General features: G+C 46.8%; 1 protein-coding gene across 1 annotated transcript in view; it reads left to right on the top strand.

Moving 5' to 3' along the window:
* PDGFRL (platelet derived growth factor receptor like) overlaps positions 1-20,551 on the top strand; it is a 47,438-nt gene that overhangs the window by 9,362 nt on the left and 17,525 nt on the right. The window lies entirely within an intron of this gene.

Below are 20,551 nucleotides of genomic sequence, written 5' to 3'. Positions count from 1 at the left end.
TTGCATCATTTCTGACATTGACCATGTCACTCTACCAGCTTATAAAAATGGGCAAAGGACATTGACTTTATTTCTTTGACCAGTTACCAAAAATTACTGCAAATCCTATGACTGGTGGTTAAAACAGTGACGTCTTATAGGAAGCCACACGACAAATAATTGAAACGGTGATGCATATAGGTATTTAAGAATGCATGTTGTGAAAAATAATGGATCCGATGCTGTATGTTACTTTTTTTCAATCATAATGAAAACAGAAATGAGCTAACAGGACATTCCTAAGAGCAGCCTGACTGCATGTTCAACACGGACAAACCCCACCTCCGTCTGCATCTCCCGCAAGGACACCCCCATCCACTCAGCTGCTCAGCCACAAACCCAGGGAGCATCCTTGCCTTGTCCTCTCCCATCACTCCCCACATCCAGTCAACCACCCCGTTCAGCCAGTTCAGCTTCCTCAGAGCCATAAACCTGTCCTCTTTCCATCTCTGGTGTCACTGCCCCAGTCCCAGCTGGTGTCATCCCTCCCCCCGAAGACCGCACGCCCCGGTGTGTCCTCCCCCGACTCCTCGCTGCAGCTAAAGTGAAGTTTAGAAAGTGCTCATCTGGTCCTGTCACTCTCCTACTCATCACTGGGCGGGTTTCCACTGGGGACGAAGTCTGACATCCTCACATGACTGCTGAGACCCTCCCTGCTCTCCGCAGCCTCTCACCAGTCACCTCTCGCCTCTCGATTCGTGTCTCTGCTCTCGCTGGCTGGGCTCCTGGGACATCATCAAGTGCTTCGAGCACTCGGGGCCTTAAAACTTGGCTGTGCCCACTCTCAGCCCCTGTTCAGCGGCCAACTTCAGCCTCAGAGTCACTTTCTCTGGGAAGCCTGTGTCCGGCCCCCCCAGGTCTATTCCCATGGCCCCCGGCATCCTCTTCCGAGAACTCTTTATTTTTATTCCTGCTTCTTTGTTTTTCTAATCTGTGTTTTTCACTGGGACTTAGCTAAGTGCTTGGCCTTCAGCTTTATCTATTGAATGATGGGATGACAGTCTTTCCCCCCTCGTTCTCACACATATACACCTTGGAGAATAAAGAAATTAAAATATATGTATAAGTAATATCTCTCTATCTAACCTCTGGCATTAAGACCTCTTTTACATTTTATTCTGAAGTTACTCTTCTGGCTTCATGGTGTATAATAGTGTAGGGTTTTTCTTACGGGATATTTGGTTGAACGAGTGGAGGGGGAAAGAATGAAGCAGTTTTTCCCATTTGAATCTCCACACTTGAAATAAGTGTGAGTGTGTGTGTGTGTGTGTGTGTGTCCCTGTCCGTCCATCCCCTTAGAACAAATCTGGGACTATTTATTCCCACAAACTTTTTAAATGTCTTAATTTACCAAAGTCAAGATTTACACTTAAAAAACAACAACAGATGGAGTCATTTAAAATTATTCAGAACATTTAGTCTTGGACGTACACAAAGTTCCTAAACCTAGATGATTTGGCCCTTAAAGATTTAATATTTTCTAGGAGTAGCTTCAAAGTTATGTTGGCCAAAATATGCTTGAAAATAGCTTAAGGACTCAAAGTAAAGGGAACATGAATCTGAATGGAAAAGAAATATCCAGTAGCTGAAAAAGCCAATTTCGACTTAACATTAAGTAGCATTCATTCAAAGCACAGTTAGGGCTTTATAAGAAAGTAAAGACAGATGTGGGCCCCCCAGGACTCCACACACACAAAAAAATGTGGAAAATGTGAAAAACACCTAGTCATAACTCTGTATCAAACAACAACCCAAAAAAATCACGATTTATTTGACACCAGAGATTCAACAAATCGACTCTTGACATCTTTCCCGGAACGCGGTGCCTTTGGGTAGAAGAGAAGCATTCATTCGGTGTTTTCCTTTCCCGGGGAATGAGTTCTTTCCATCGTTCTCACAGCTTTGGGGTTGGAGGCTCCCCAGGTGCATGTCTAACAAAACTCGGTGGTTGTGAGCCATTTTGGTAGCTTTCTGGAACTAAGTTCACATGCTACCCTATTTGTCCAAATGGAATCCTCTGACCGGAAGAGGAAGTGTGTGATGGACCAGAGAGGTCAGGCTGATGCACAGCCAGATTGAAATCCTGTCTTTACCACTAACCAGCAAAGTGGTCTTTGATCAGTAATTTCCTTGGAACCCTGTTTCCTCGTCTGGACTACGGAGATAATAGTACTGATGGTAAGTGCCGCCTGGCCCCTGGTAAATGTCCAGTCAATTATGACTAATGGTTACGAGGCAATGCGTATTTCTCAATCACAGGGATTCAAAAGACCTTTTGGGATATTTCATTCTGACCAGCACTCGCATTAACCAGAGAATTATGCACAGCTACGTGGCTTTGAATATAGAGGATCCAAGAAAGTGTGTACACTTCTCTCCCACTTTCACTTAATTGATCAATTCTTTGTCATCTGGGACCTGTGTCCATCTTCCCCCTGAAAGTGTAAGCCCCTCCCTAGCCAGTTTGGCTCCGTGGATAGAGCATCGACCTGGGAACTGAAGGGTCTCGAGTTCTCCGGTCAAGGGCACATGCCTGGGTTGCAGGCTTGATCCCCAGTAGGAGGTGTGCAGGAGGCAGCAGATCAATGATTCTCTCTCATCATTGATGTTTCTATCTCTCCCTCTCCCTTCCTTTCTGAAATCAATAAAAATTTATATTAAAAGAAAAAAATGAAAGCGTACGCCCCATGAGGGCAGATACCACATCTGTTTGGTTCCTGGTCAGATTCCTAGTACCTGGAACAGTGCCCGGCACATACCAGAACTCAGGAAATGGTTTCCTGGTTCCCGTAGGGGTTTAGTGACCCTGTCGGAAGTCAGTTCCTAGTCACATGCCTTCATTCATTCAGTATTTAAAGATAATTACACTTAGTGACACTGTTTATTGGAAAGTGTGAAAGCATTTTATATCCAGGGCGCTGTGTCACCCGTATCCATCCCTATTATCTCGGAGTCTGTTGTTGCTTGGCCTTCTGGAGCCATTCATTCGTCAGTTGACCCTCTTTACCCATCCTGACCCCTGTCTTCACTTCTCCCCCTCCTTCTATCTTAAACTCTTGAACATGTCTTGGGTAAGTTACTTTGCCCCCTGTTTTCCTTCACTTCACTCCCATTTGGAAATTTCCAGCCCCAAACGAACTTGTTTACCTACTTCCTCTGGAGGCACGTGGACACGGAGGGCTGCTAAGGAAACCAGGCAGCTGGCCGGGCGGGTGCCACTGGTTCCTGGTCACCTCACTTGTGCCTGGCAAAGCAGAAGACATTTCTCTAGGGAGCTCACTTTTTTCCTCTTCCCAAATCTCTGATCTCCATCGCTCTCACTTGCAGCTAAATGATCACCTGATTTATTAGAAATTGGGCCCCTAGAACTGTCTTACCTTCCTCTTATGGCATCTCTTTCTTCACTGCTCTCACAGCTTTAGTGGAGAAAGAGTTTGTCCACTTAACCCAGGCCAAAGTGTTGTCTGTGCTCTGGATCTTGTCCTTACAATCTTTCTCAGGAACCTCAAGACATCAGGTATTGCCTTGCTGTTCTGGCTCATCACCCTCCCCTTTTCAAGGGGATTCTCTCCATAAATCTTCTCCATATTAGGAAACCCCAGCTCAGTCCCACTACCCTCTGGCCACCTTCCTTTCTCTTCTTACCTTCACAGCCCCTTGGAAGAGTCTCTCTCTGCTTCCATCGTCTTATTTTCCTCTCCTAGCCACTCTTCAACTCCTGCACCTGGCGCCTGCTCCTGCTCCACATGCATTTATCACCCCGGTCAAGGTCACTAAATCCAGAGCTCACTTTTCAGTTCCCCATGGCTGCTCCAGTAGGTCCATCCGCAGAAGGGAACACTCTCCTCTTGGCTTGCACAAGGCTGTATGCTTCTGGTTTTCTTTCTGCCTCGCCGGCCTCTCAGCAGTATCCTTCCCCGGCTTCACATCCTCTGCTGCCCCAGCTGTTAAATGTTGGTTCTGTGCCGTCTTCTCTGCTCACTGCCTGCTGCCAAATGCCCTTCATCTGTCGTAGGTTAGATTAAATGTTTCTCCTAGGCTCTAGACTGAACTCTCCCACTGCCTGCTCACCCGCCTGGACCTTTCAGGAGCCTTTCTCTAAATGAAACCACCTGACACTGAGCTCTTGGTCTTCTGCACACCTGGTCCTCCTCCTGTGGCCTTGAGCTGATGACTGGCACTAATTCCACCCAGTTGTCCTTGACCAGAGGCCTGGGACTCACCTTGGACTCATCTTGGACACTTCCCTTTTACCTCCAATCAGCCCCCAGGCCCTAATGGTGCTGCTGTTTAACTCTTTCTTGAATCTCCCCACTTCTTTCCACCACAGCAGCAGTAACCCGAGTCTCTCACTTACAGTAATCCAATCTAATAAAGAGGGAATATGCAAATTGACAGTCACGCCATAACAAGATGGCTGCGCCCATAGCAGAGACAGGGATTTCGTAACACAAGATGGCTGCGCCTACAGCAGAGGCTGAGTTCCCGTAATGAGCCTTAATGAGCAATCAGCAAGAACCTGAGGCTGCATGGTGCTGGGCCAGGGCAGGGGACCTGAGGCTGTGCCCCCATTCTGGTGGTGCTTGACAGGGAACCTCAGGCTGTGTCCCCCACTCGGCAGAGCTTGATGGGAGATCTCAGGCTGAAACCCCCGGCCCAGCGCTGGGCTGGGGGACCTCAGGCCACTCCCCCTGCCCCGGCACTGGGCCAGGGAACCTGAGGCCGCGCCCCATGCCCCAGTGCCGGGATGTGGGACCTGAGGCTGCGCCCCCTCCCCCTGCCCAGCGGGGCTTGACAGGGGACCTCAAGGTGCGCTCCCTGGCCTGGGCTGGGGGACCTCAGGCCATGCCCCCTGCACCGGTGCTGGGCCAGGCAACCTGAGGCCATGCCCCCCACCTGGCAGGGCTTGACAGGGTGGGGCCGGCTGGGTCTGGATCTAGCCCAATGGGGGAGAGGCCGGCTGGGTCTGGGTCTCGCGCGATTTCAAGGCACACGTGGGTGGGTGGGGACTTGACTCTGGTTCCCATGGCGCCCCCCAGACTCTGACAAGGAGGAAGATTTTCATATACATTTTACTAATTTTCTTTCATCTCTGACACTTCTATTCTAGAGAAAGGGCAAATAGCAATATTAAAATATTTCCTCTAATTAATTCCCTTTTAATGTGCACGAATTTCGTGCACCAGGTCACTGGTGATCACATAACTGCCTCCCTGCACCAAAGCCCTAACCTGACCTCAGTCCTCCACAGAGCACTGAGATCTTTCACAAAGCTCATCTGGTGCTGTCATTTTTCTGCCTCAAGCCCTTCAGTGGAGCAATTCTGCTGCCCTTAGAATAAAGTTCAAACTCCTGACATGGCCCAAAGGCCATGCATAGTCCAGCCCCTGCCTTTGCCTTCTGCCCCATTTCATTTCCACACACTGGAATAGCTGTGCTCCAGCCTGCAGATCCAGGCCTGCCACATCCTTTGTGAGAGCTCCTTGCTCCCGGACCTCACTTCCACCGGCCCCCGTTACATACCCTCGCTGCGCACTGATCTTCAATGGTGCAATTACCATTTCCTCCCTCACTGATGCTGGTGTCCCTCTGTAGGCTGAAAGCTTGGCAGAGATGTCTGTGTATGCATTGGTGCTTCCCCAGCACCCAGCACGCTGCAGGTTCTCCACTGGTGTTTCTGGGAGAGCATGGTGCTGGGCCACTGAGCCTAGAGCTGGTCTCAAGTCAGGGCCCTGTGATCATGAGATCTGTGTCTCTGAACTTTAGAGATGAAAGGGACTTTAGTGTGTATCATGCTTATGCCCCTGTTTCTAACAAATGAGGACACTGAGAATTAGAGGGGATAGATAGCTGGTCCAGGGAGACAGACTGGTGAGGGGCAGCCTGAGTCCTAAACTGTGCCCTCCTGCTCAGGTGCTCCGAGTGTGGCTAGTGGCATGGTGCAGACCAAAGAACATGCTTGGCTTAATGAAGGTAGCAGCTTCAGGGAAGATAGATGTGTGTCTACTTTTGTTGTTGTTCCTTGGGTACTAGACTGACAAATCTGATTTCTACAGTTAAGCTTCAAAACAGAAATAAAATTCTTTTCCAGGGTGGTGGGTTGAAAGTGGATTGATTTCAGATGTTTTGGACACTCGGTGTTAAAACATTACTGTGGCTGTTGAGAAAGGGGAGCTCTTATAGAAGGCTGTCTGACGCCCACCCTAGAAGTGATGTGTGCCTTCTGGTTCTCCAGCCTCATTCTGTGATGCTTTCTGTTGCCTTGGCAGACCTATGTCATTGGATGACCACGAGATGGCAGTGTTCAATTGTCTTCCTCTCACCAGTATAAAAGCATTTCAAATGAGGGCAGATTGGGTAAAATAATTGCACACTTGTGTTTATGGTTCCTTCAGCCTTTTAGCCCATTTAGTGGTAACAGTTTAGAGTTATATCTTAAGCAACATAGAATTCAATTTCCCAACAAACAAATTAAAAACGGCATGGGCATGTGTCAGATTATGTGCCTTGAGTACTGCTAGTCTGCCCAGAGCACTGGGCCCTTTGACTGGCTTAGTTGGCTCCTCAGTGGCCACAGTAAAAACTGATTCGGATTTTTATTCCAGACTCAGTATATCCCAACCACACAGATCTCCATTCTCTTCTTTTTTTTTTTATTGATTTCAGAGAGGAAAGGAGAGGGAAAGAGAGATAGAAACATCAATGATGAGAAAGAATCATTGATTGGCTGCCTCCTGCAGGGCCCCTACTGGGGACCAAGCCCACAACACAGGCATGTGCCCTTGACCGAACCCGGGACCCTTCAGTCCGCAGGCTGACGCTCTGTCCACTGAGCCTAGCTGGCTAGGGCTCTCCATTCTCTTCTGAGATCAGAAAAGAGTGAGGATACTTTTCTGACAATAGTTATTAGTATTGATTGTATATATGTTACCATTCATTGAATGCTTACTGACTCCTCTGCCTCATTCCCTTTCTGTTCTCCCATTTGGCTTCCATCTTCCCGCCCTCCCTTATTTTGTGTTGTTCTTCTTTTCCAACAAGTGTTTATTTTAGCATCTATAGCCGTCACAGTCCTGTGCTATGTGGATGCTGGAGATACGATAGTGAGCAAGACAGACACGACCTCAATAGCTATAGAGCTTTTATTCTTGTGGGAAGACAGACTGTTTAATAAGCAATATTGATACATAGCTGTGTGAGTGCCTTGCTAGCAAAAGTATAGGGTCAGGGAGGAGAAAACTCAAGCTAATGTCTGAAGGTAGAGCATTAACCAGCTAAAGAAGGGGATGGGAACCCAGCCGGCATGGCTCAGTGGTTGAGCGTCAATCTATGAATCAGGAGGTCACGGTTCGATTCCCAGCCAGGGCACATGCCCGGGTTGTGGCCTCCATCCACATTAGGAGTATGCAGGAGGCAGCCAATCACTGATGTTTCTCTCTCTCTAAAATCAATAAAAATATATTTTTTTTTTTTTAAAAAGAAGGGGATGGGACAAGAAATGTAAAAAAATTCCGGAAGGAGGGAACAGCATGAGGAACTGCCTAGAGCTGGAGCATTGAGGGTGTGTGAGGGAGATGCTCTAGGGTGTGGAGGAGGAGGAGATGACCAAGTAGAGATGATGTGGGAGATAAGCCAGAGTCAAAACATGGGAGGCTTTGTCAACCATGATGAGGAATTCAGAGTGAAACTAAGGTCAATTATGAGTCACTGACTTGAAGCCTTTTTGTGTAGACAAACATAGAAAGTACAGAGGGATATACACCACAGTGTGAGGGCTATTACTTCTCACAGCCTTTAGGGGCGAGACAGCGCCCCTTCCCTGTCTCAGGTGTACCCATCTCTCTTCATGTGTCCCACCCTCGATTTCCGCACGCTGGCGTCTGTAGACATATTCTTGGACCCACGTTTCTTTACAATAATTTTTTTAATGTTGCTCTTATTTTGTTGATAATATAAAAAAACATTCATATAAGAATATTCTGGACCATCTGATCAACCTCTACAGGGCGATCAACACAATCCATTTCCATCTTCTCTGGAAACATTTTGTCTCTTCAATCTCATCATAGCACACGTCCTGAGCTTATGCACAGCAGGAGATTCTTGGCGCAATGCAGAGCCAGGGAGGGAAATCAGAAGAGACTTAGAATTAGTGGCCCGGACGATGGCTTACCTGTAAATCACTGTTGAGTACTAAGAGGGAGACATTGGAGATGTAAGCGAGGTTGTTAGTTAGCAACGTCACAGATGTAAAAGCAAGCTGGGGTGACGTGTGGCAGTCAAGAACCCCGGCTCTGTGCCTAGAAAGTCCGGGGGCAGACACTGTCTTTCAGGATGCTCTTGTGGTGTCTGGGGGAGGTTAGCATTTTTCAGTCAAGAACTGTGCGTTCAGAGTGGGTGGGGCAGGAGGTCTTTGATGGCTGGTCGCCCTGAAAACAACAACCAGCTTCTGGAGAGGAGGGAGGGTGCCTGGGTTTCCACGTGGCCACAGTTGGCACCAGCTTTCTCCACCCACAGACAACACAAAGGGCGGGTGGGCGAGGAGGCAGGCAGCCGGCGCCAGGCCAGTCCAACCCTGCACCCCAGCACCGGGAGGAGCGTGGTCTGGGACCATTTTAAAAGAAAAAGAGAAAGCTATTAAGAAGTGTTTATCAACAGAATCCTTCTGCTGAGCAAGAACCTATACAGACTTTGGTAAATATTATTGGTCATGCTCTGGTATTATACTAAGGAAGATGTCTTTTTCTTTCCAATTTATTTTATTTTGCTCAAATATGTACATATGTGTGTGTGTGTGCATATATATGTATACATATGTAATTAGCCATTTTAACCATTTTTAAGTGTACAGTTCAGTGGCAATATGTTCACACTGTTGTACAGGTGTCTTTAATTCAAGCTCACTTCCCGTCAAAGCTCATTTTACTTTATTTTCTGAGCAGAACAAATGAAGACAGTGAGTTTCCATGAGAGTCCTCTCCCTTTGTCTTCCTCCTTCCCCTGGAGGTGCCGTTGGGGTCCAATTTGCGTTGGGAAATCAAAAGCAGCCACCAAACTGACACTTACCTTCAGATGGATTTCTACCCCAGGAAACAGTGGAATTAAAAATAAGTAACTTACCCTGCCCTGAAGGGAGAGCTCTCTGTGCCCAGACTCCACGGCACCAGCCTCAGGTCCTCCAGCAGTTCCGGAGATGGCCACGTGGGGGCGGCAGGATGCGAGCCCTCTCCGGTGTGTGAGACCTCCTGGCAGTGTTCAGGTTAGGGTTAGGGTTAGGGTTAGGGTTAGGGTTAGGGTTAGTTAAAAACAAAAGGGTGCCCTGTATTTGTAATAATTTCTGTGAGCTAAAGTAGCTCCAAAAGATTTTAATTTTAATCGGCTCAGTTCCGCTCAGGATTGGGTGGGGGAGGCAGTAATGCACCCAGCCTCTTGTGCTGTTGTCAGGATAGATGAGGTCATGCAAGGAAAGCACTGGCACACGTGGTAAGCCATGTCAACAAAGATGCGCTATTTTTACTCACCATACTGTACCCAAGGGAGGGAACTCACAAGAAAACAGCCAGTTCGTTAGGAGTATTTTTATTTTTTAATTGAGGTATAATTGACATATGCCATTATGTTAATTTCAGGTACACATTAGGTGATGATTCAATTTTTGTATATATTGCAAAATGACAACCACAATAAATCTATTTGACACCTGTCACCTCACACAGTTAACAATTTTTTTTTCTCATGATGAGAAATTTTAAGACCTACTCTCTTAGCAACGTTCAAATATGCACTACAGTACTATAGTCACCACACCATACATTACATTCCCAGAACTTATCTATTTTATAACCAGATGTTTGTACCTTTTCACTCCCTTCACCTGTTTTGTACACCCAACACCCCTCCCTCTGGCACCACCAAACTGTTCCCTGTATTTATAACCTCGGTGCTTTTGTTTTTCTCTTTTAGATTCCACATGTAAGTGAGATCATATAGTATTTATCTCTCTCTCTCTCTGATTTATTGCACTAAGCATCATGCCTTTGAAGTCCATTGCTGTTGTCACAAATGTCAAGGTTTTATTCATTCTTATGGCTGAGGCAGAATCATTCTGTTGTACCCCCCAACCACCACACACAAAGAATATATGTGGGTGAGGTCTGGGATTTAATGTGCAAATATGAAAATGGGTGTTATTGTAGCATGATAATTCTTTTTGCCAAGTACTTAAATATACAAAATGCAAATAAAACAATTTTGCAAGTTATATCAGGGGAGGAAGTAAAAACACACACACAGGAATAAAGAATAAGCTATAAAATGGAAAATGCTATGTCTACTAGTATGTCACTGCATAAAATGGCACATTATAAAAAACAGCAAAACGGAAATGTCAGAGCTTTGCCTCCAGTCTGGGTTCAGCTGCCTGAATAGCATAATGCAGCCCATGGGGCGGCTGTGTGTGGGTGAGTGAGACGTCACTGCCCTCGGGAATCTGCCCAGGACTTCAGGTGTCACCATCCCACTCCCCTTCCCCCGCCTCCCCCCCCCCCCCCCCCCCCCGCCATCAACACTATTCACTCTGCTTTGTCACCTGCACTTTACTTTTCAGACGTTTTGTTCAGATTCCCTCTTGGACTTGATCTTGACTTTGTCCTATTGCCTAAAGCCCTCCTCCCAACCCCATCCTACTTCTCAGCCCCCAGGTCCAGTCTGGTATCTCACTTGCCTGGTAGGGGCGGTCAGTGCTTTCACTTCCCGGATAACCTTGCTCTTCTTTATGAACGTGACTTAGTAGCTGGGACAAGGCAGGGCATGAGACCTTGTGTACCAACCAAAATAGATATAAGAGAACGTGCATGCATTTCATAGGTGGCTCATGGAATGGCATGAGCTATGGCATCAGCAGGTGGGCATCCTGGGGGAAGAGGCAGGGAACAGCAGCTGTCCATATAAGAGCAGGAGGGGTGACCATGACAAGTGTGTCACAACTCGAGACTAATGGGCACTCAGAGACTCATAGATTAAAGGGGTTCAGCAGAGTGCATGGCAGCTAGAGTGACTGTTAGCCTGATTTATGCAGAAAGACAGTCTATTGGGTCAGAAAGGTAAATGTGAGAAAACCAGACGTGGTCCTGCCTACCGGTGGCTTTGGAACTAATGACACACACGCCAGATACAATTACAGAGCAACAATGGACGGCTTGTGGTCAAGTGCGAGTGCGCGGGGGCTGACGGGAAGAGAGAAGGCTGCTGTCAGCATGGGCTAGCGCTAGAGAGACGCTGGTTCATTGAGTGACTGATTACCTAATCGTAGGAGACGGGCCCTGAAGATCAGATGATGAGATGTGGAAAGAAGAGCCAAGGAGAGGGCATAAACGTTCCCCAAGAGATTGCCAGACGCAGTCCGCGTGGGGACCCACTGATCTGGCCTGGACCCTGCATTTTACAGATGATTAGGTTAGACCCACAGGGCTCAGGGGTGTTCTCAAGTTTGTACAGCTTTTAGTAAAAGTAGCCTAGACTTGAACCTAATTTTCAAGCCCCCTCCCAGTCTCAAGAAAGCAGTCTATTTCTTTAGATGTCTGATGTTTGTTCAGAAGGTTGACCAGCCAAGTAACATTAGTATTTGTGGGCACTTTGAGAATGTTGGCAAGATAGGAGGTTCGGGGGATCTCTCTCTGTTTTGAATGCCAGGTGTGAGTGGGGCCCCGCCCCCGGCCTCTGCATTCACTGGTATAACTTGGCCACAACGCACTCACTGGCCGTGTGCCAGCCCATTGGTAACCCACCGCTTGTTTCCCTAACGAGGGTGGTGGTGGCTTGCTCCATTGTCCTCTGTCACTCCTCTCCCGAGGCCTGTTCTTCCCCAGTGTGGCCGTGAGCCCTGGGGGAGGGGAAGGTGGGTGTCTGTTTCTTGTGAGCTGTGTTAATGGGCTTATTCTACCTAGTAAGATTAGAATTGCCAAAAATGTAATGTGAGTCTTTAATATAAAGAACCCCCATACATCAGAATCATATGGCTGCCAAGTTTGAAAGATGACTTTTAAAAAATTACATTGACAATGATTTCCTTATTTCCGTGAGTTTCTCTCCATCCACTAAGCTGTATCTTAGCATCACCCGTGAACTGGCTCTGTGACCCTGGGGGAGCCACTTGATCTCTGTAATAGGAGGGATCCAACCAGATGGTCTCTAAAGTCCCTTCTCGCTCCAAAATGGTTATTGGCATTTGTAGTTCATTCGCTTAGATGACACGGGGCCAAGGAGTGAGAGCTCTTGGACAAATTATTCAGCTCAGTTCCACTCACTGAATTCTGTTTCTTTTTATTTTATTTTATTTTATTTTATTTTATTTTATTTTTATTTTTTTAATATTTTTATTGATTTTTTACAGAGAGGAAGAGAGAGGGATAGAGAGTTAGAAACATCGATGAGAGAGAAACATCGATCAGCTGCCTCTTGCACGCCCCCCACTGGGGATGTGCCCGCAACCAAGGTACATGCCCTTGACCGGAATCGAACCTGGGACCCTTGAGTCCGCAGGCCGATGCTCTATCCACTGAGCCAAACCGGTTCCGGCTGAATTCTGTTTTGTTCTGCTCACAGTCACCTATAACGCTGTCTGCATAGCATTATGCCATGCAGAAGGCTATGGGTAATACAGGCAGGAAAAAGACATGGTTCCTTCTTGGAAAGGAATCATTTTACCAGAGACATATAACAGGGAGTTGAAAAGGTCACACAAGACAGCAGATCGATAGGCAGAGAGATAGTTAGATAGATAGATAGATAGATAGATAGATAGATAGACAGGTGATAGATAGATCTCTAAGATTTGTGATAAAGACATTAAGTGCTGGGTGTGAGAAGCTTAGATCTCACACCCCAGTAGCACCTAACATTTCAGTGCTTTTTCTGTGCCAGCATCCTTCTAGGATCTTATACAGTTATTAACTAACTAGAGGCCTGGTGCACGAAATTCGTGCACAGATGGGGTGCCTAGGCTGGGCTGGCGATCAGGGCCTATTGGGGCCGTCTTGCCCAGTCCGTGGGGGCCTGCCAGCTGCTGGCCAGGGTCTGGGGGCCTGCCGGCCGCTGGACGGGGCCTGCTGGCCACCGATGGCGCCTGCTGGATGTGGGGAGGGGAACGGGAAGGGACTGCGGGAGGTTGGCTGGCTGTGGGAGGTTGGCTGTGGGAGCGCACTGACCACCAGGGGGCAGTTCCTGCGTGAGCATCTGCCCCCTGGTGGTCAGTGCACGTCATAATGACCAGTCGTTCCGGTTGTTCTGGTCATTCGGTGGTAATGGTTGCTTAGGCTTTTATATATATAGATTTCATTCTCATAATAACCCTGGAAGGTAGGGACTATTATTATCTTCCTGTCTCGGATGAGGAAACGGAGCATGATAAGATTAAATAATGTGCTAATAATGGTCACCAAGCCAGTAGTGTAGAGACAGGATTTGAATCAAGGAAATCAGACTCTTGAATGAATGCTCTTAACCCCTGTTTTCCAAATGCCACTGGACAGAAAAGCTCTCCCTGAGGACAGAACTCTGAAGAACAACCAGGTACAGGCCAGATGGGAAAAGAAGAGAGCTCTGAGAGGGAAACGGAGCTGGAGGGCTGGGGTGGGAACGAGCCGAGGTGTCTGGGTTTGTGGACTTTGGTTGGATGAAGAAAAGTCGACAACGCAGGAGCCCCTGGGAGCCTTGCATTCTAGGCAGAGAAGGATGCCTTCAATTCTGTGTGCACTGGGAGCTACTCACATTGTAAAGCCGGAGGCCACCACAAAATGGCTTTGGGTAAAGTATATGTGACCTTTTATAGGGCATTTGGAGGTATAGAGGAGATGTTTTTCAGGAAGGATCAGTTTGTCGGCTGATAAAGTGTAAGGATTGGAACAGAGATGGAGAGTCAATGTTGATGTCAACATCGAGCCTGGGAGAAAGGTGGAGCTATGACTCCATCAAAGAAACAGGGAGATCCAGAGGGGGAACCAGGTGAGAGGGGAGGCTGCCTGGGATTCAGGAGCCTGGGAGGCAGGTGATGCGCTAGGGAGGGGGCGGCATAGCCTGGTGGCCACCTGTGCATGGGAAGCACAGCAGGTGTGAGAATAGTCACGCTGCATTTCTGATTATTTCTTACACTCCACTGGCAGTCTTTTTATTAATCAGAGCAATAATGCCAGTATATATATATATATATATATATATATATATATATATATATATATATATAATTGATTTCTTAGAGGAAGGGAGAGGGAGAGAGAGATAGAAACATCAGTGATGAGAGAGAATCATTGATCAGCTGCCTCCTGCATGTCCCACGCTGGAGATTGAGCCCGCATCCAAGGCATATGCCCTGACCAGGAATTGGACAGTGACCTCCTGGTTCATAGGTCGACGCTCACCCACTGAGCCGGCTGGGCTCTACTGGCTTTTTTAGACCTTCCAAGGAATTCCTGCTTGTCCTGCCTTTGGAATCCACGTTCAAAAAAGGACAACACAATATAAAACTCACCTTCAGATTTCTTAAAGTACAATGTACAAACGCCTTAATGATTAATTGTTACGTAGTGTATCATGAATATTATTCTGTTATAACTGTAATTCCATAGTACATGTAACTAATTTTTTTTTTTTTTACTGTCACAGTCATTGCTGCAAGTAAACATCTGGATAGCAATGATTAATTCCCACAAGAGGGAAAAATTGTTGGGCCACAGGCTGGCATGTCTTAAGGCCTTTATTCTAGGAATCCCAGTGGGATTTTCTGTTGGGTTAATCTCTGGTTTATCAGGCCTGGCTTGGCTCATGGTGTCAAAGGGGTAGCCACGCCTCAGTTTCTTAGACTCTGGGAAATCTCTGGAGGAGGAGGAGTCCCTCTTCCTTTGTACAGAAGCCAGATGGGTTGGCAAGAGAAGCAACAAGGAAGGATGACATCAGCTGGGTGGATGGGGAGGAGGGAGGAGAGAAGGGGGACCTCCCAGCGGTTGGAGTCCGGGGTCAGTGTCAGGGGCAGGAGCTGGAGGGCCATTACTCGGTGAAAGAGTTAAGCATGCCCATAGTGACTTCTTTCCAAATAACACAGGAGAATCTGGTGTAAGTCACTCAGTAGAACAGACCTGAGTCCCATTTCACAGACACTAACATAACTGGTTGTTGGAATAGAAATGCTGTGGTTATACTGTAAGGGTTTTGAGCAAGTCCTTGGACAGTCCTCTAACATGGAGGGAGGGAGGGAGGGAGGGAGGGAGGGAGGGGGAGAGAGAGAGAGAGAGAGAGAGAGAGAGAGAGAGAGAGAGAGAGAGAGAGAGAAGCTTAATTTCTTATATTGAAACTGTATTCGCTTTGAAGTTTCTCGTTTTGCATATTGGTTTCTCACACATTTTTCTTTTCATCTTTTTTTTTTTTTAATCATAAACTGTGGAGCTTCGCTATGCTTTACCCAGCTGTCTGTTTCCCAGGATGTGTGCTCTGTGGACATGGCTTCGTTCCCAGCATATCATGGAGCAATTATTTGTGACACATTCTTAAAAGGAGGCTCAGTGTAAACACAGACCCATTACAAACACTTGAAACATGGAGAAGCAGATGTGCATGAATCTCCCTTGATCCTGGGTGCAGTTCCTTGCAATGTGGTAGCAGCTAAATAATGTGTAAATGTGAAATGACTGTTGAGTAAGGAAGATATTTGATCACATCTTTTACTTTACTCTTTATCTCTGTTTTATGCCAATGGAGGCATCAGTCTCCAAGGCAGAATGTCTGGACTGATGTAGTTATTTACCCAGACCTTCAACTTCTCCTGTGGCTCCAACACTTTCCATCACCGTGTCCCTCCCTCTCTGTTCCAGAACCTGCCATGTAATTTGCATTTTAAGTATTTTGGGGACCGATGGCTGAATAGCTTGTCATCCAGGACTCACCTCCTGCCCGTGGCTTGTAGGGGGACAGGAGCGTGGACCCCACCATCCTCACCTAGTCACTGTCCAGGTGAGATGCCCAGTGGCCCCTCACTTTGGGAACTGTCAGCCCAGCCTCTGTCTGTCCCAGGAGACAGGTCCCCTTCAGAAGAGAGAGTGCTGGGCAGCATGCAAGAAGCTGCGGGCTGCCGAAACCAGTTTGGCTCAGTGGATAAGAGCAACGGCCTGCGGACTGAAGGGTCCCGGGTTCGATTCTGGTCAAGGGCATGTACCTTGGTTGCGGGCCAGGTCGGGCCAGGTCTGAATGCGCTAGCGTGGAAGGCAAAGGCCTTAGGTGAGCTGATGAGCTGGCATGTTCAGAGCCACATCCAGTGAATGTAAATTCTGCTTTTCCTAATTATACTTTTTGGGGGCCACTTTGTTGCAGCAGCTCTTTTTGCTCCACTCCACTTCACATCCTCCACGTCTTCCATCCCTGGGGTTGGGTAAGTGGTTACCAGGGAAGGGAAGGAACTTGGGGTGAAGGATCTCTGTGCAGCACTCGGCAGGGCTCCCTGAATCCTTGTCTCCACTTCATGGTGCAGACTCTTCCCTCAGCGGCTGTAGGTCATAGTCCAACCCCTTGGGCAGCCTGCCCCCTGGACTGTGTGAAGCCATTAGTAGAAATGAACACTTAAATCCAGGCATTTAGACCGTAATCCTGCTAAATAATTTGTTTCCTGTTTTATATTGTTTGCCTATGAGAGGGGGTGGAAAAATCCAGAAATGTTTTCCAGTGCATTTCCTTCCTTCCACCCCCAATCCTGCTAAAGATACAGCATGCAGACTTCATGGTGGCGGTAGGCTTATTCCCGATGCTAAATTCTCATGTGCCCAGTTCCTTTCCCGTAGGAATGGCATCCCATACTCTTTATCACTACAGTGCTAGCAAATGCCCGGCCCAGACAAAGTGCCAAGTTAATGTATTGATTACTTGCTGATTTCGTACCCTGGTATTGAACTCTGAAGGGAATGTGGCCAAGACATTCTGGTCTACTCGGGAAGACCTCCACCTTCTCTTCCTTGCCACAGTTCCATTTTTTTATCTGCTGAAATCTAACTCCATCCTCACAACTGCAATTGCTCATTTGGTGGTTGCCAAATACTTTCATTCTGCTAAAGGAAGTGTGTGTGTGTGTGTGTGTGTGTGTGTGTGTGTGGCCACCAATCCCTCTTTAGGCATCTGATGTTTTTGAGCACCACCTCATCCAGTTCTTCTCTCTTTCCTGATCTTTTCTCTCTCCTCTGTCTACCTCTTCTTTTTCTTCTGGCCCTCTAATTTGGCTCCAGATTTTATCCTCAACCTATTCCCATCTTGTCTTGTTGCTTTTTCTTGTTGACTTCGTTCATTCCTTTAGTTTCAACTTTTACTTATGTTATAAATGATGTGCCAAATATAAATCCAGTGCTGTTTTTCTCCTCTGTGCCAGGCCTGAATTTCCAACTGCCTATAGGACATCCGCACTTAAATGACCCACATTTGATCCCAAATCCCAAATCACCACCATTATTTTGCCTACCCCCAATCTCCTTTCTCTTCTCAACTATCCCATTCCTGGCAGTTAAAACCCCATTCTTGCCAGCCAGTGTGGTTCAGTGGTTGAGCATCGACCCATGACCCAAGAGGTCACTGGTTCAATTCTCAGTCAGGGCACATGCAGGCCGAAACCTTGGTGGGAGGGCGTGCAGGAGGCAGCTAATCGATGTTTCTCTCTCATTGATGTTTCTATCTCTCTATCCCTCTCCCTTCCTCTCTCTCTAAAAACCAATAAAAACATATATTTTTTTAAAAAAGAACACAACATTCTTTTCAATAGAAATACAAAGTAAGTGTTCATTATTGATATCTCTCTTCTTCCACCTTGCTTACTATGTCTGTCAAAAATTTCCCCCAAGAAAACTTTTCTTATATTTGCTTCACTGCCATTGCCAACACCCGACCGGGCCCCAGCATTTGCTGAGTATCATGGACACAGACCTCTCAGCCTCTCTCCTCTTCCTCCTGCCTCCCGACTCCTGTTCTCTTCACTGGTGACCTGACTAAGGTGGGCCCATCACTTCCCATCTCCCAAACCGAAGTGGCCCTTCCTGCCTGCTGAGTGAAACGTGCACCCTTCTTGCTGTTCTCAACCTTATGTCCCGTGACTCCCAACCCCCTCCCTCTGTCTCCTTCTACAGTTAATGGATTGACGCCCCTAGTCCAGTGGTCGGCAAACTGCGGCTCGCGAGCCACACGCGGCTCTTTGGCCCCTTGAGTGTGGCTCTTCCACAAAATACCACGGCCTGGGCGAGTCTATTTTGAAGAAGTGGCGTGAAAAGAAGTTTAAGTTTAAAAAATGTGGCTCTCAAAAGAAATTTCAATCGTTGTACTGTTGACATTTGGCTCTGTTGACTGATGAGTTTGCCGACCACTGCCCTAGTCATTGAATGCCTTCTACCCACCATGCACTGCGGCTATGGCAATGAACAGAGGTCCCTCCCACTCCTTACGGGGCTGGAGTTTTCCTGAGCAAGTGAGCTCACTGCTTCTCAGCCTCCTCGCTGTCCGCTGCCTTTCACCCGCACTGTTGAAAGTCCAGCTTGTCTTACCTCCGCCCAGATCTGTCCTCACCTTCTTCAAACCACAGTGGCGAATCCCTTTTCAGAATTCCTGTTGTTCTTGCTGTGAGCACCCCTTTACTGATTCTCTGATTTTTTCATGTATATTAGTTATAATTCCTAACTGGATTGTAATATCCTTGAGGTCCACTGGTTTTTGTTTGTCGTGCTAACTATGCCCAATGTTGTGCGTGTGTGTGTGTCATTGTTGTAGTAGTATGCATAATAGCTCCTACTAATCTGCAGTTACAGGTAATGAGGCCATAATTAGGATAATTGCCGTGAACCAGGCATGGCATGAAGTGCTTTATGTGCATTTTCTTATCTAATGAGTGAGTATTTCTTACAGGCTTAATTGACTGAAGTCATCGACTCCGTGTTCACCAGCCGTGGGTCTCAGGGAAGTCACTTCTGCCCAGACTCAGTTTCCCCTCCAGCAATACTGGGAGCTGGATGTCTGCTTTTCGAGATTTCTTACCAGTTCCAACCCCCGGTTCGATTCCATTCCAGTCCACTCGTTTCTAGGGAATCCTTACTGTGTACTCTGCACAGATTTACTGCTTAGGAAATATAAAACAATGATGGCACAGTCCCTGTCCTCAAAGTTTTTACCATCCTTTGTAAATAACAGGAAGCCGGGGTGCCTGCGGGGGAGAGAACAGGGACCAGTTACATCACTAGGAGAAAGCGGGGAGGTCCCTGGGGGTCGATTCTAATTAGAAGCTTCCTGAAGGAGGAGAGATTTCCGTCCAGTTGAAAGGAGGCACCTCCTGGCAGAGCTGGTGGGCACAGCTCTTCAGCGGTGAGCCAGACCGGCTGTGTTTAAGGCCGGCCGGCCAGACGTGTGGCTGTGAGCTAAATTTAAAGGGTGACTGTACTGATGTGGCTGCTGCACACAACCGGAGAATCTCGACTGCATCCGAAAAGTATGTGGCGCTCCTGGGGGTGAAACTTTTGGATATTTGAGCTGCATCCTCCGATTAAAACCATTTCTTCTGGCATCTGCGCAGGCTCAGCCCCAGGGGAACATCTGTCCCAGAATGACACATCTGGATTCCTGACACAATGCATCACATTGACAACTGGCTAATACTAGTGTTTGATAGTAATACAATATTTATTTATGACTCTCCTCATTTCGAAGTGGAACTGGAGGGGTTTGCAAATATATTCACAAGGACAAGATAAAAATCTTTACAAGAGGTAAAGCATGAGGAGATAAAAGTAGAAATAGGGTGAGGCAAAGGAGAGGTGTGAATGCTCAAAGGCTCTGAATGCTTTTACCAGAGGTGGGCTGCATAGCTGGGGCTCACATCTGAGCAATGAGTGCATTTTGTCCTAAAGAAAAGTGGTGGGTTTTTTCATTTTTTTATAATAAACATTTACTTTAGAACTATTTTTCATTTACAGGATTACTGTGCAGAGGTAGTATAGAGAATTCCTGAATACCCTATGCCCAGTTCCCCTATTAGTAACATCTTATATTAGTATGGTATATATACGTATAACGCTATTAATGAACAATATCGATACAATTTAAGTAAAGTTCATAGTTTAATCAGATTTCTTTTATTACCTAATGTCCCTTTTCTTTTAAAATTGTTTTTAAATTTTTCAATTACAGTTGACAATATCGTATTCGTTTCAGCTGTACAATAAAGTGACTAGGCATTTATATAACTTACGAAATGATCCCCCTCCAATAAGTCTAGTACTCATCTGAAACCGTGCATAGTTATTATATTATTGACTCCATTCCCTAAGCTGTACTTCACATCCCTGTGACTATTTTTGTAACTGGTAATTACTTCTTAACCTGTTGGTTTGTTTATTTTGCTTTTCAGATTTCCCATGTAAGTGAAGTCATATGTTATGTGTCTTTCTCCGTCTTATTTATTTCACTTAGTATAATACCCTCTAGGCTCACCCATGTTGTTGCACGTGGC

Source organism: Cnephaeus nilssonii (genome assembly GCF_951640355.1).
Source record: "Cnephaeus nilssonii genome assembly, chromosome: 8".
Taxonomy (NCBI): domain Eukaryota; kingdom Metazoa; phylum Chordata; class Mammalia; order Chiroptera; family Vespertilionidae; genus Cnephaeus; species Cnephaeus nilssonii.
This window is presented reverse-complemented; position numbering and strand designations above follow the sequence as displayed.